Here is a 14,371-nt window from a genome sequence, read left to right as displayed (position 1 = left end):
GTGTGAAGGAGATTTTTAGCAATCTCGGGGGGGAAAAAAATGCTCATGGATAGCATCTACCCTTCCTTTAACTGCTGATCCAAACAAAACATAGTAGTGATTAAATAGATTAAAATCTGCTTGTGAAGTAGCTAAAATATCTCTGACATTAGCGTCAGTGCCAGCCTTAAGGCTCATGCAGGCTGCACGTGTGAGGCACGTGCTTCAAACTTTTTAATGTTAGTTTTGTCAAGCTTTTTTTTTTATACTTAACATTTTCTTGGATTAACAACAGCAGTCTGCAAACGGCAGAGGGACATCTGACTCCTTAACTTGGTTTCTGTCCAAGAACCAGAGTATCCCACTCGCTCCGAGCCTCAATGTGGCACCGTTGGAATGGTATTGGCACGCTCCAAAGCCAGAGAAGTATGTAGTGCCAGCTACTGCCCATTACTCTTTTTACCTCAATTAGTGCCAGCCGCCCGGCCTCAAGTATCGACAGATAGTTGTATATTATCCCTGGCTGCATTAAATGCTTCACAGATTTGTGCTGTAACTTCAACCACAAAGTTTAGCAAATCCTTGACAGCGCTAATTTGTGGCCATGCTGCTTCCTAAAGACATTGGTGTGTTATTCCAGCTCACTGGTTTTTCTGGTGTAGCTTGATGGGAACAAATTGCTAAAATCATCAGGTACTGACTGAATAAAAGATAAAAACATATTTTATTGCAAATTTCCTGAGCTGATGTGACAGCAGCTTAAAAAAGGGTGTAATGTCTGCGCAGTTTTGTCGAGCTGACCACGTCTGCACAGGAAAAACAAACAGCTAGGCGAGGTTTTCATTAATCATCAGTACATATGGGTACTGAATCGCACCACGGGGGAAAGTGCAATCTGATCAGTCAACCTATGATAATATTATAGTTAGTGCTGTGAAAGGTCAGACCGCAGCGCACAGCTTGTTTTACGTGGCCTCTGCTGAGAGAGCCCACAGATGGCTTCGGCATTGCAGCAGGACCCCGGCTCTGCAGAGTGCCTCTGGGAAAGGCATAAATGCCAGTGAAGACCCGTGCCCCCCTTCGACCCCTCTCTCTCCCGTATGGACCCTTGTTTAAAACCTCTGACTGCTGGATATGTGCTACTCAGAAATGTGTGCAGCAGCAGAATCCACTCTGAACGCGTTACCTTCGGCATCCAAGGGACATATCAGAGTAATTAGGGCGGATTAGGTGATGATCATCTTTTGACTGTGTGACCATGCAGTTTACAGGGTCAGCAACGGTTCATTTTGCCAGCTGTCTTTTTAAAAACACCTGTTGTGATCTTTTTTTGTTTATATGCATTGTCTTCTGTAGAATTTGAGTTATTTGTTAACAATTTACCCAACCTGAAGACTGTAAAAAAGGTTTGGGAATGCTTACAGAATGTTTTACTTATTCATGTCACATTCGGCGTCATCAGGATAGTTGTGTGCTCTCCTGTTACTGCCTTAATGTGCAGAGCTACTGCTGCTCAGGTCGTATTCAGCAGCCAGAGCAACTATACACCCCTCATAACCCACAAGTAACCATAGACTTTAACAGAGTCATCAAAATTGAAATAAAATGACATGAACTATGTTTAACACCTTTCCCACTCTATTTTTGGAACTGTTATGAGAAGTGGCCATATAGAATACGTGGAAAAGGGACCACCTGCTTCCATTTAGAAATCTAAAACAAGATGGACTTCTTTATATTCTACTGGGAATACACCAACATAAGTTTTCTATGTCCGCTTTATGTAAAAGGACCACAAACCAGGGCTCATCTTTAGTCCAAAGCTGATTACAGATGATACAACTCACTGGTTTATGTAGTTCTTCAGGCATAAAACTGAGAATATTTCAGCATCGTTTTCTTTTCGCAGATTTGACATCAAGTTGAATCTGAACTCTTTAAGTCACAGGTGCCAAACTGTTGGCACCATTGGCCCATGAGGCAAACGACTACTAGAGCTGGCCCTTCGATGTGATAAAGCACAGATACTGCCAGTAATGCAAACCCCAGAATGCTCTGATGGTGGTTTGGTGGGTCAGTCAGGACCGGACCTTGTCCTGTGTTGGCAGTAGTCATAGCAACCGAAAGCTAGTGCAGCAGAGATGGCAAAATGAGCCCGGCTCTTCAATGAAGGAGTGTTTGTGAAGGTACATGATGAAAGTTTGTGAGCTCATGTGCCCTGAAAAAAAACCCAAGCATTTTCAAACAGAGCCTGAGCAGAAACACAGTAGCTGAAAGCACATGTGATTTTTACACCAATCTATGAGGTTCATTTCATATCTGGAAGATTTTTTTCAATAAATATCAATGTTGGCCTGCAAGTCCAATTTAAATGGTCTGCTGTGTATGTTTGAGTTTGACACCGCTGGTTTAAGTGAGAATGAAGATCTATTATTTTATTTTATTCTACAGTACTACAGAAAAGCAATAAAAATAACATTTAGGTCCTTAGTTGATCTTAAATTACACAACTTATTTCACTATAATTGTTTATTTAACCAAAACTTGGCCAAGCTAGTTGGAGAAAACCGAGTTTACCCTTGTTGCTGGATTAATGACCTGATTAATTAATGTTCAGCAAGTATGAGCACTTCCAGAAAGGTTTTTTGATCTGATTGAGCATTAAGAAGTGTGGAAGCACAATGTCAAGGAGGAAAGACATCTGCAATGATCTTAGAGAAATAGTTGTTGCTTCCCATCATCTGGAAAAGGTTAAAAGGATGTTATGGATGAGAAAATTAAATTATCCAGGATCCATCATTCTACGGTGAGAAAGATTATTCCCACATTGAAATTGCCCATGTCTACAGCTAATCCTCCCAGGAGTGGACATCAAATCAAACCCACTATTCCATCCTCCACAAGAAGCAAGAAATTTTTTCTCATTCTCCAGACCCTGAGAAGAAAGTGACGTTTTGTTCTGGCAGCTGTGTTGGAAGACAATTCTCAACACATCAGGCTGGCAGAAGTTTTTTCTTGTTGGGTTCCGAGAAGCATTGTGTGATTGGTTGGACATTTGAGGTGGGCGTGGTTAACACGGAAAAGCATGAAGTGGAAAGACGCTGCTTCTTTATTTGTGCTGTTGCAGGTAAAATAGATTGTTTTGATAAAACAGCTTATTAAGGTGGTAAAAAAAAAAAAAAAAAAGTACAAACATTTTTATATGTGGCAATAAAACACACGGCCATGTGCACAAACTGCCCTGTCACAGACAAGGTTTCTTGTTAAATAGGAAATAAGCAGATTCATCGCAGATAAAGCAGACATCACCACCTGCAGTGATCCCTCCCCGCTGCAGACGAAGCTTGTTGTGGAGGATGGATGGACCTGATGAAAAAGATTTTTTTTGTTGTTCTTGCAGCCTCGAGAGCAAGAACACAGTCCTCGCTTTTCATGGAGGATGGAACAAGCTTTAGGTCAGACCATGCAATGCTCAGAGAAGTTTCAACAGACCCAAGCGCTGCATATATGTCAGAATCTACAACCCTGTAAACCCATCCATCCATCCATCCATCCATCCATCTTCCTCCAATCCATAAAGAAAATATGTATCAAATAAGTCAAATTCTTTATTTATCCCTTTAACATAATGTAAAATAAAATAAACATGCAGTCTGAGTGAACATTTTTAGGGATATTCAGTATTTATTTGTTATCATGTGATATCTCAACATCTTTAAAGTGTAATGTTCTGCTTTCTGGTGTCCATTAAGGGGCAAAAGACAAACATCTAATTGGTTTCCACAGGAATCTGAATAAAGTTTGTACCATATGTATCATACATGACACAGTGGGTTCCTATGGGTTAAAGGCTGAAAAAGTACAGCTTGTATGGAAGAGTTGCTATTAGAAAGCCTTTCTTTTTAAAAAAAAATAAATAAATAAAAGGCAGCAGAGCTCATGTTTACAGAGCTGCAACTGAGCAAACAGGAATTATGTCACCAATGTATCTCCATACAGCACATTGTTATTGAAATCCAAACATTTCACACCAACTGTTAAACAAGGCGGTGGATGTTTGGTCATCTGTGCTTGTTCTGCAGGTCCAACAGGACCTGGACATTTTGCAATAACTGAGTTTATTGTGAACTCAAGTTGAATCAGAGACAAAATCCTGACCTCAACTCCTCCAAAATGCTTCATCAGGTCTCTCCAGAATGATGCGAGGAGCTGATGATGCCATTCCAGGTTAGTGCTAAAAGTACTACAAGCTAATCATGATGTTTACTTTTCTAAACACACAGCTCCAGCATTTGGCTTTGCTGTTGGTAAATAATGATATAGCTCAAATTTAATATGAGTGGAGATTAACAACCTGGAAATTTTCAGCTGAGCTGATTGCTTTGTAAGGTAGAAACAGCTCTTCGATCATCAATGCTGGCAAGCTAAAAGGCTATTAGCCTGTTAGCATACCAACTATTTCTCTCACCAAATACCCAAGTCAAAGGATGTCAGTTTTTATTTTATATTTATATTATACATATATTACCTTACTGTTTTATTTTAGGTATGTGACAAACCTGAAAGAATCAGTAAATGATAAGCGTCACCAGTTTAACTCTCACAGATACAGTAATAATAGTTTTCCACCCCTCATTTCTTTATAAATCTCCAAAAAACCTGAGAAATTTGTGCAGTAATAAATTTACAAATGATTAAACATAAATTAAAGTAGGCTAGCCAAAAACTGAGTTGGTATTAGTGTCATGTTTTTGCCACCCTGATCTCCTGGCGCTCATCATTGGTAACTCGATCCACCTGCTGGCTTCCTAATTGCCTCTGCTACCTCATTCAGTTCACCTGGTTTCCTTTTCTCTCACTGCCTACTTAAGCTCCCTCCAATCTCTCCTTCTCTGCCAGATAATAATCAGACCTATGTCTAGTTGTGTTCCAGCGGTCTACGGATTGATCCTCAGTTGCCGACCTTCTGCTTTATGCCCCTGGATTACCCTCCTTGCCTTGCCCTCGACGGACACCGCAACTTTTCGGATCTTCTGGTTACCGACCCTGCCTGTCTTTGGATCTCTGAGCCTTGTCGTCGCCTGGACGAGTATTTTGCCATCCTGTTTACCTCCCAGCTGTTGCCTGGTTTCTTCTGCAGACCACTCCCCCGGACTGATCTTCTGTTCATACTCCTCCACCAATAAACTGGTCATTTGTCCAGAACTCCCTGTGTGTGGCTGTATTAAGGATCCTCAGGGTAACTCATTACAATTAGTTGGTTATATTTTTATTTATATTATTCAATAAACACTTTTATGGATGTTGACTTCTTTCTGCTCCATTCTTTGTCAAAATGATCCCACACTGGTTCAGTAATAGTGAGGTCTCACTCTGGGGAGGTAAATTCACTGTATGCATGCATTTCTGGTCTTATTGACCATCCAAACCAATATATTTTTAGGTAAAGTGTTTTTTCCTATTTATCATGCACATTCTCTCCCACAAGGATCCATTTTAGGCACATTGTTAATCTCTTTATACATATTTCCTTTGGTAGAAATTTACTAAGCATGGTCTTTTATACCATTGCTTTGCTGGTGACATGGAGGTTTATGTACTCTTGTAACCAGAAGATAATTCTGTACCTATACCTGCACTCTGTTGTGGATAAAAGTCAAAGTATGAGGAGTCTTGACAAAGTGAAAAGGATTTACAAAGAAGGAAAGTCCAAGTTGAGGTATGTCCAAGCTAATAAGCCTGATTCTTATGTTATTTCTAAGCTTGATCAAAGATTTTTCCTGATAGGTTCCATAATCTTGAACCTGCTTTTGTAAGCTCCGTCACTGTGCTCAATGCAGACATTTAAATTGTCAGTTTCAACGTTAAACGTGAAGACAAGCTGAAATTTCTCCTGAAATTAAAAGGTAATTAAAGAACAAAGGGGCTGAAATCTGTCACCAAACCCCAGCACACATCTTCGCTAAGTGAGAGAGCAACTTAATCAAAACCTTGAACATTAGTGCGGCCCATATGGGACCGACTATAAAAGCTTTGCTGCATCTACTTGTTGCGTTTCAGCTGGTAATTGGTAGCGGTGCCTTGCTGTGACTGTGCACTTTCCTGCTAACCACCAAACAGCCACTTAGTTGTTTTTATGGGCTTTAGGCGCACACTAATGTGATGGGTGTTAAAAACCTGCAGGTTCTCAACTGCTGGAGAATTTACAGTCTCACCACATTCAATTTCATGGGTCAAGGGCATCTGCAGCGGGGCCATCGAGTCTACTGTTTCTCATTTTTAATCACTTGTCATCAGAAGCCCATAAGTTTTAGGCCAACGTATGCTTCTTTCATGATGCGTGTAAAATGTAAACAAAAACAGAAAGCAAGCTTTTACATATCTCAAGTCATATTTTATTCTTAATAGAACGTAAATAAAATATCAGTTTAAATCTGAGACATTTTATCATTTCATGGAAAGTCTGATGCAGCAACACGTCTGTAAAAAGTCGTTCCAGGATGATGTTTAGCATCGTTAGCATCTCCTCTTCTTCTAACATCTGGAAACATCTGGGAAGGGTTTTCATGATGCTCCAGATGTTCTGTACTGGTGGAACTGGACTGCAGCAGACCAGTTCTCCTGTTCCACCATGCTGCTGTGATGATGCAGGATGTGGTCCAGCATGGTGGAACCTGCAAGGTCCTCCCTGAAAGAGACGTCTGGATGGGAGCAGATGTTGCTCTGAAACCTCCATGGACATCTGATCACAGAACAGTTTCCCACTTTGTCTCAGAACATTTTAGATGAGCTTTGGCCCAGAAAAGATGGCGTGTTTCTGCATCCTGTTCACATATAAAGGCGCTTTAACCTACATGTGTGGATTTCAGGCTGAACTGTGTTTACAGACTGTGATTTTTTTTAAGTCTTCCTGAGTCCATGCAGTGATTTCCAGTAGAGAATTATGTTTTTATTTCAGTTCTTTATCACTAGTAAGATCACCAACATTTAGTTATGACTTTTATCCTTTCCGCAGTGCACAGAGATTCCTTCAGATTCTCTTAATCTTAATCTGGGATCTTCAAAGTCATAAGAAGTTTACAGTATGGAACATTTTGTCTCAGATTGATGAAGCTCTGAGTACCGAGACTCTGCCTCGCTGAAATGTTCTTTTATACTCTGACCTGCTGCTAATGAACCTAATTAGTTGCCTAATGCTCCTCCAGTTGTTTTTTTGTTTTAATTTGTTGTAACACCTACTTTTTCAGTCTCTTGTTGGACTAGAAATAGCACATTAGGTAGCTAAAGAGATACTTTTCTGAACAGGAGAGAAACAAAGTTCTGTTAAAGCAGTGAAATAAACAGTTTATTTAGTCCAGGATGCCCAGTTCAGGGATATTTTAGCAGACCTGTAAATAATGCCATGTTTACAGCTTTTAGAGAGTCCAATGCAAAAAAGGCTGTTTATTCTTTAGATAAATAATCTAAACATATTGAGAGATTTCTGAAAGTTGGCTTTTCTTCCATTATAAATAAATATCATGCCTGCGTTTCCACAGTGTCCTGGATTTATCTACCAAGGCCTGTTTGTGGAAAGTACTATTTTCTGCTTGAATGTCACTCAACTGAGCCTCTTGTAAAATTAATTGTGTGCAGTAATCTGTAAAAACGTACCATAAATGTTATTTCTGACATGTCAAAACCTATCCAGCCCTCTTTGACACATACCTGATACTGTTCTACATCCATCTGTGTTAAGAGCACAGGGAGGTTTCCATAATCTTCTCCCCCTTAGTCTCCTTAGAGGAAGATCTATTCTTCATCACTGTCAACTCTTTGTCCCCAAGGAAAAAGATGCTTAGCTGCTTTGGAGGTTAAGGCCCCGTTTTTTGCTCGTCACCTAATCATTCCTTGCAAACAAACATGGACGCTTTGTAAACATATCTGGAGTGGACACCGAAGTCGTCCTGTCTCCAAACTTCCAGTAGATATACAGAGTCATTAATCATGTTATGGCTTCCCTGAGGTGGCTGTCAGTTTGAGGGTAGGAATGGTGATTCCTCATCCGTAAGTGAAAAAGCAAGCGGAGTACAGACGGAAAGGATAAATCACTGGAGAAGTGAAGACAGGCAGCATTCAGCACCCGGCCATCTGGCCCTTATCATGTCCCGGACTGGTTGTTTTTATTGCTTTTCATTGCTTTCCGAAAGCCCAAAAGGGATTTCTGCAAACAATCTGTCAATCTAGCCCGAAATAATCCTCCTCTACTGGTTGTTTAAGATATTACAACATAGATTTTTAACATAATTCCGTCATAGCAGGTGGCCTGTCCATACGGAAAGGCTCTTCTCTTCTCCTCACATACTGGCCAAACTGGGCTGGATCTTAAAGATCTCACAGTTCCAGATTTTCCCATCAGGTTTAGTCTGTCCACCTCCAGTGGTTTCCCAGGGGACCATTTCTTAAGGCGGTAATCATTCCATCGTGTCTTGGACACTGTGCGATTTCTCTGATCAGTGTTAGACATTAACTTTAGACATTCACTGATTCCTTATTTTGTTTATTTCACAAATTATCACAATTAACTATGGATGGATGTAAATATATCCAAACCTCTTTGTCCAATTGCAGGGAAGCTGGAGTCTATCCCAGCAACCACAGGGTGGGAGGCCAGTACACCTGGACTGATCACCAGTTCATCATCATACAAAGACAAACAAACATTTACACTCAGAGTCAACTATGAACCCAACATGCATGTCTTTTGTCGGTGGGAGGAAGCCGGAGCCCCTGGAGAGAACCCCCGCTTACATGGGGGGAGAAGATGCGTGTTAATGGTTGTCTGTCTCTGTGTGTGTGGCTCTGCAACAGACTGGTGAGCTGTCCAGGTGGACCTGCCTCTCGCCCAGTGATCGCTGGGATGGACTCCAGCTTCCCGGCGACCCTGATGAATGAATGAATGAATGAATGAACGAATGAATGAACGAATGAATGAATGAATGAATGAACGAATGAATGAATGAATGAACGAATGAATGAATGAACGAACGAATGAATGAATGAATGAATGAATGAATGAACGAATGAGCGAATGAATGAATGAACGAATGAATGAATGAATGAATTAGCTTCACTCAGACTGCAGGTTGACTTGTGGTTAGAGGATTCCCCTCTGTGGAACTGGCTCAGCCTGGTGACCCTCATCCATCGCTTTAGTCCTGCAGCTACAAGGCGAGGCTGCTGGGGGACGTCCCATGATGCACCTGGCTCCTCTCTGCTTGCTTTACTCTCCACATAGAAATATCTGATATCTTTTCATTTATGTGTGTTTCTCTTCTCTCTCAGCTTGGATCCCTGGCTTAGGGTCATGCTGCTTGTTGACCCCTCTGCACGCCCAACTGGTCCAGAGAGGTCGTCCTTCCTGGTTCTGGTTCTGCTAGAGCAGGGGTGCCCAGGTCCGGTCCTTGTGATCTACCATCCTGCAACATTTAGATGCAACCTTTCTCCAACACACCTGAATCAAAGCTGGATTCTCTGTCCTGCATGTCCCTCAGCTCTGCTGGTAACGAGACTTTCACTCGTTCCCGGTGACAGACTGTAGATGTTGTAGACCGAACCTGGACCCTTGTGCTAGAAGTTTTACACCTTGTGAAGCGTGGGATGAAGGATTTAATCATCGAGAAGATCTGATGTAATCTGGTGCTTTCCTGATTTGCTTTTATGACAGATTTGTCTTGATTGGTGTGACCTGAACAGAGTTTGACGTGTCTTCATGCAGAGTCTGAGATGTTGGCAAACTGCTGGCACAATTTCACTTTCAGCTTCAGTGTTCCTGTATGTTCACTTGTCAACAAGATATTGATTAATGAGATGATGAGCAGGGTGTCATGGTGTAGACTATACCTTCTAGTGAGTAGGTGGACCAGAATGGAAAAGCCTCCAGTATTGTGGTGGAAATTATGCACATTGTGTAGTTTTAATATGTTACCCCTTTATTAAGCTTCTTTTATGTAGTACAAAATATATATTCTGCATAGTTTAGAGTAGCTCAGAAAGCTTGCTTTAGTAGGTTCATGCATAAAACTGAATGTTCTGTTCAAGGCCTGTTTCAGCTTTGACTCTTGTTATCTTCAAGCTGGCAGTTGTTTTAACTAGTGCTGCCAGGCAAAGGTTATTTGTGTATGCCTTAAGATCGCTGTAACACCCTGAGCAGGGGCAGAGCTCTCGAGACCTCTCGCTCGCAACAACTGTGCATTGTCAATAAATTGAACAGTTGACTTCTAGATTTATTTCTCACCGGATAAATTCCATGACAATTTGGTGTCAGAAGTGGGATCTCACGTGTTTCTGCTGGGACTGGACTGAGGGGCAGAGCTCTCGAGACCTCTCGCTCGCAACATCTGTACATGGTCAATAAATTGAACAGTTGACTTCTAGATTTATTTCTCACCGGATAAATTCCATGACAATTTGGTGTCAGAAGTGGGATCTCACGTGTTTCTGCTGGGACTGGACTGAGGGGCAGAGCTCTCGAGACCTCTCGCTCGCAACAACTGTGCATTGTCAATAAACTGGACAGAGCATGGTTGGTCTCTAAATTAATTTCTCATCAGATAAATTCCATGACAAGTATAAAGCTGGAGAAGCTTCAGGCCTGATAGAGATTTTTGTTGGAATTGAGCAGCTATAAAAAAGGTTGCTTTGTCCCTCTGCTAGCTAGTGTGCTGCTGCCTCGTGGCTTTTTATTAGTAAACAAATAAAGACAAGAATCAGGTTGGAGAGTTGAGCTTCTGCGTATTTCTTCTCTGCCTCACACAGGGATTACAGGCTGAACATGGTGACTGTCTTGTTTGGCAACCTGAAGAGGTTCAGAGAAAAGTTTGAGATGGTTATGGATGAGTCTGGTTTAGTGAGCTCTCTCCTGCTAATGGGAGCACTGGTTGGTGAGAGTAGAGTCTGAGTGTGGAGGTGTGGACCCAGATGCAAGTAGGGGAGTTTTCCATGTATCCCTGCTCCAGCAGACCTGACTCAAATGAATCGGACCCTTTGCAGGTCACTCTTGGATCCGATTACTATAAGGCAGATGTGCTGGAAAAGCGATTCATCAGAAACCTGCAGGACTTCGGCCCTGGAGGACCAACGTTGGACACCCCTGGACTAGAGGGAAGATAACTACACAATAAACTAGCAAGCGAGAACTGAAACCAGGTGGTACATGTACAGCAATGGGGTCCAAAGTCGGTTCTCTTGGGCCGCTCTCCTGCAGGTTTTCATATATTCCTGTTGCAACACACCTGACTTCCATTAAATGGATCAAACAGCCAATAAGGTTCTGATTAAGTTCTACTACTGGTTCGTTTGAGTCAGGTGTGTCTGAGCGGGGATACATGGAAAAGCTGCAGGACTGTGGCCCTCCAGGACCAGAGCTTGACTACCCTGATGTACAGAGAACACAACAAGACACAGGTGGACTGAATGAACTAAATGAAAGCAGGAGGAAGTAATGAACAGGAAACAGGAAGCTGAACCAAGTAGACAAGGGAGGAAAACTACAAAATAAAAGAGGAAACCAGGACAAGACTACATATCCCCACAACAGAACCCTAAAACCATGACATCCTCAGAGCTACTGTGACTTTAACCCCACAGTTCCCGTCTGATTGACAGCAGGGACAAACACTGGTTTTTATTAATGACAGTAAAATACACAGCCTGCCTCTTGATTTAGTTGTTTTACTGCAGCTGCAACAAAACCACTAATTCATGCCAGTTGTAGTTCATCATGCAGCTACGTAGCAACAGAGGTCACAGTCTAAAGGCTGCTGTCTTAAAGTCTCTTAACATCTATTCTCCATTAGAAAAACAAAAATAACAAACTAAAACATGGGTGATGCAACACTGCCGGATCATTCCCTCTGACTGTAAAGCTCTGATCAGGTTGGTTGCTTTTACCCACGCAGGAAATATCACACCAGTTTAACCAGATTGGAGGTCTGACAGTGAGCTGTTCCTGCAGTGGAACATGGAAATGACTGTTAGCTATTCTCCAGCCTTGTGGACACGTTTGCCTCAGTCATCTGCCGACTGACAACCCAGTCTTCATGTTGAGGAAGGGTTTTATAAGAGCAGAGAGATCTGTCAGCAGAAACACTTCTCCAGATGGGACAGTTTGCAGATGTCTTCGGGATGCACCTGGCAAGCCTCTTTAGTCTGTCCACCTCCAGTCCCCTTCCAGGACATCACATTGCTGCAGCAGCACGACTGCTCCAAAGCTCTAGTCTGTATCGTTGGTTAAACTCTCATAAAGTATGCGATGTATTGATACTTAAACCATGTTTTAAACAGAGAAATTAAATATCTAAATGATCTGAACGCAATACTTCAAGAAAAACTGAAGCTAGAAGCCATCTGTTCACACATCCATCGTTCCCTCAGTGTGATTTTTGGCTTTAGGGTGGAATTTGTCAAACAGTTTGGTGAGAAATTATGTAATTTCTGAACGTTTCTGCACCTGTGGAGATTATGCAGGTTAAATTTGCAGTAATGTAGACTGCTGACATGGTGGAGCTGAACCACGATGCCAAGGTTTGTTCTTTGGTCATCGTAGACCTAAAAAAAGCAGACGTTTGCTGTTGCAGATTATTTACTTGAAATGTTATTGTGGTGGTGTCTGTCCGGCAAAGTCTCTGCGTAGTCACTGTAACCTTGAAAGAAAACCTCTGAGTCCCTTCGGCTGTTTTCATCTTGCTGTTGCTGGAATTGTGTTGATGCTATTTCTGTTTTGTTGTTTTTCTGTTCAGAGATCCAACTGGCAAAGCAAGCGCACTGATTGGAGATTGTGCTCACCTGGGATTAACGAGGAAGCCACTCACCTGCGACTTGTCAGCTCAGCCTACATCAGAGCCAGGCTGCATTCTGTGTTTGCCAGATCGTTGAGTTTTCTTCTAAGGAAAGGATTCACGACCCAGTCAGTTTTGACTGTCCAAGATTGGACACATAATAAAGCCATTATTGCTCTTTTTCCCCTCAACCTGTTGTCAACTCAGTTCCTGGATCCACCCTACAACCCGCCAAACCTTAACAGCTGTTGGGTTATACTGTAGGTTATGTGTTTTTATGCACATTGAGCTTCTGCTGCGAGGAAGAGACGTCCACCTCCACCTTCTTGTAGATGGTGTGCTGGGTTCAAAGTCAGACACATGCAGTGATTTGGGATTTACAGGCAAAAACTGTCCTATTTTTGTTTTAACCTGGAATATTCATGTTGCAATGTATTCAGATATGAGAGGTTTTTAAAAGTTAAATCAATGAGTTGATGATACAGTTCATGTCAGGTATCACAGCCAATACAGTTGAGGTTTTCATGGACTAGTCACAGTTTGGACGACTAAACAGCAATCACCAAAAATAGAAGAAGAGAAAAAAAGTGAATTAGTTTATAGAAATATAACAATGAGATGATAACTGCTTTATTGTTTATGTTTTGTTCAGTAATTAAATAGTAAAAATGTGACATTGTGAAAGGTCTAACCTGCATATACATACAGGTAGTGATAGAGGGACACAAAACGTGTTATTTTTAGGGGAAGAAGTAATTGTCAAGATAAAAAAAATCCATCTAAAGAAGTTGTGGATTTTTTCTTTTGTTACTTAAAATTGAAGAGTAAGAGGTAGATACACTCAATGGTCCACCTTACCAGACTGGACCCCATATTCTTTCTGAACTGCCGGTGTCACAGATCCAACAAGGTGTTGGAAACGTTCCTCAGAGGTTTTCCTCCATGTTGACATGAAGCATCACACAGTTGCTGCACATCATGATGAGAATCTCCCGTTCCACCACATCCCAAAGCTGCTCTGCTGGACTGAGATCTGGTGACTGTGGAGGCCGTTGGAGGACAGTGAACTCATCGTCATGGTGGAGATGATGTGAGCTTTGTGACATGGTGCATCATCCTGCTGGAAGTTTCCATCAGAAGATGCTACACTGTGCTCAGAAAGGGATGGACATGGTCAGCAGCAGGACTCAGGTAGGCTGTGGAGGTTAAACCAGGTCATGTTGGTACTAAGGGGACCAAAGTGGGACCAGAAAACCTCCCCCCACCGTTCCACCAGCAGCAGCCTGAAGCGTTGATCCTGACGGCAGGATGGATCCATGTTGTCATGATGTTTCCAGCAGATTCTGATCCTACCATGTGGATGTGGAGCTGAACTGGAGACTCATCAGACCAGCAACGTTTCTCCATCTTCTATTGTCCAGTTCTGGTGAGTCTGTGTGAATTGTAGCCTCAGTTTCCTGTTCTTACTGACAGGAGGGAACCCGCTGTGGTCTTCTGCTGCTGGAGACCATCTGCTTCCAGGCTGGACGTGTTGTGTGTTCAGAGATGATGTTCTGCAGATCTTAGATGGAACC

The sequence above is a fragment of the Telmatherina bonti genome (assembly GCF_933228915.1).
Source record: "Telmatherina bonti genome assembly, chromosome: 15".
Classification (NCBI taxonomy): domain Eukaryota; kingdom Metazoa; phylum Chordata; class Actinopteri; order Atheriniformes; family Telmatherinidae; genus Telmatherina; species Telmatherina bonti.
The sequence above is the reverse complement of the archived record's forward strand: the minus strand, read 5'-3'. Positions refer to the sequence as shown.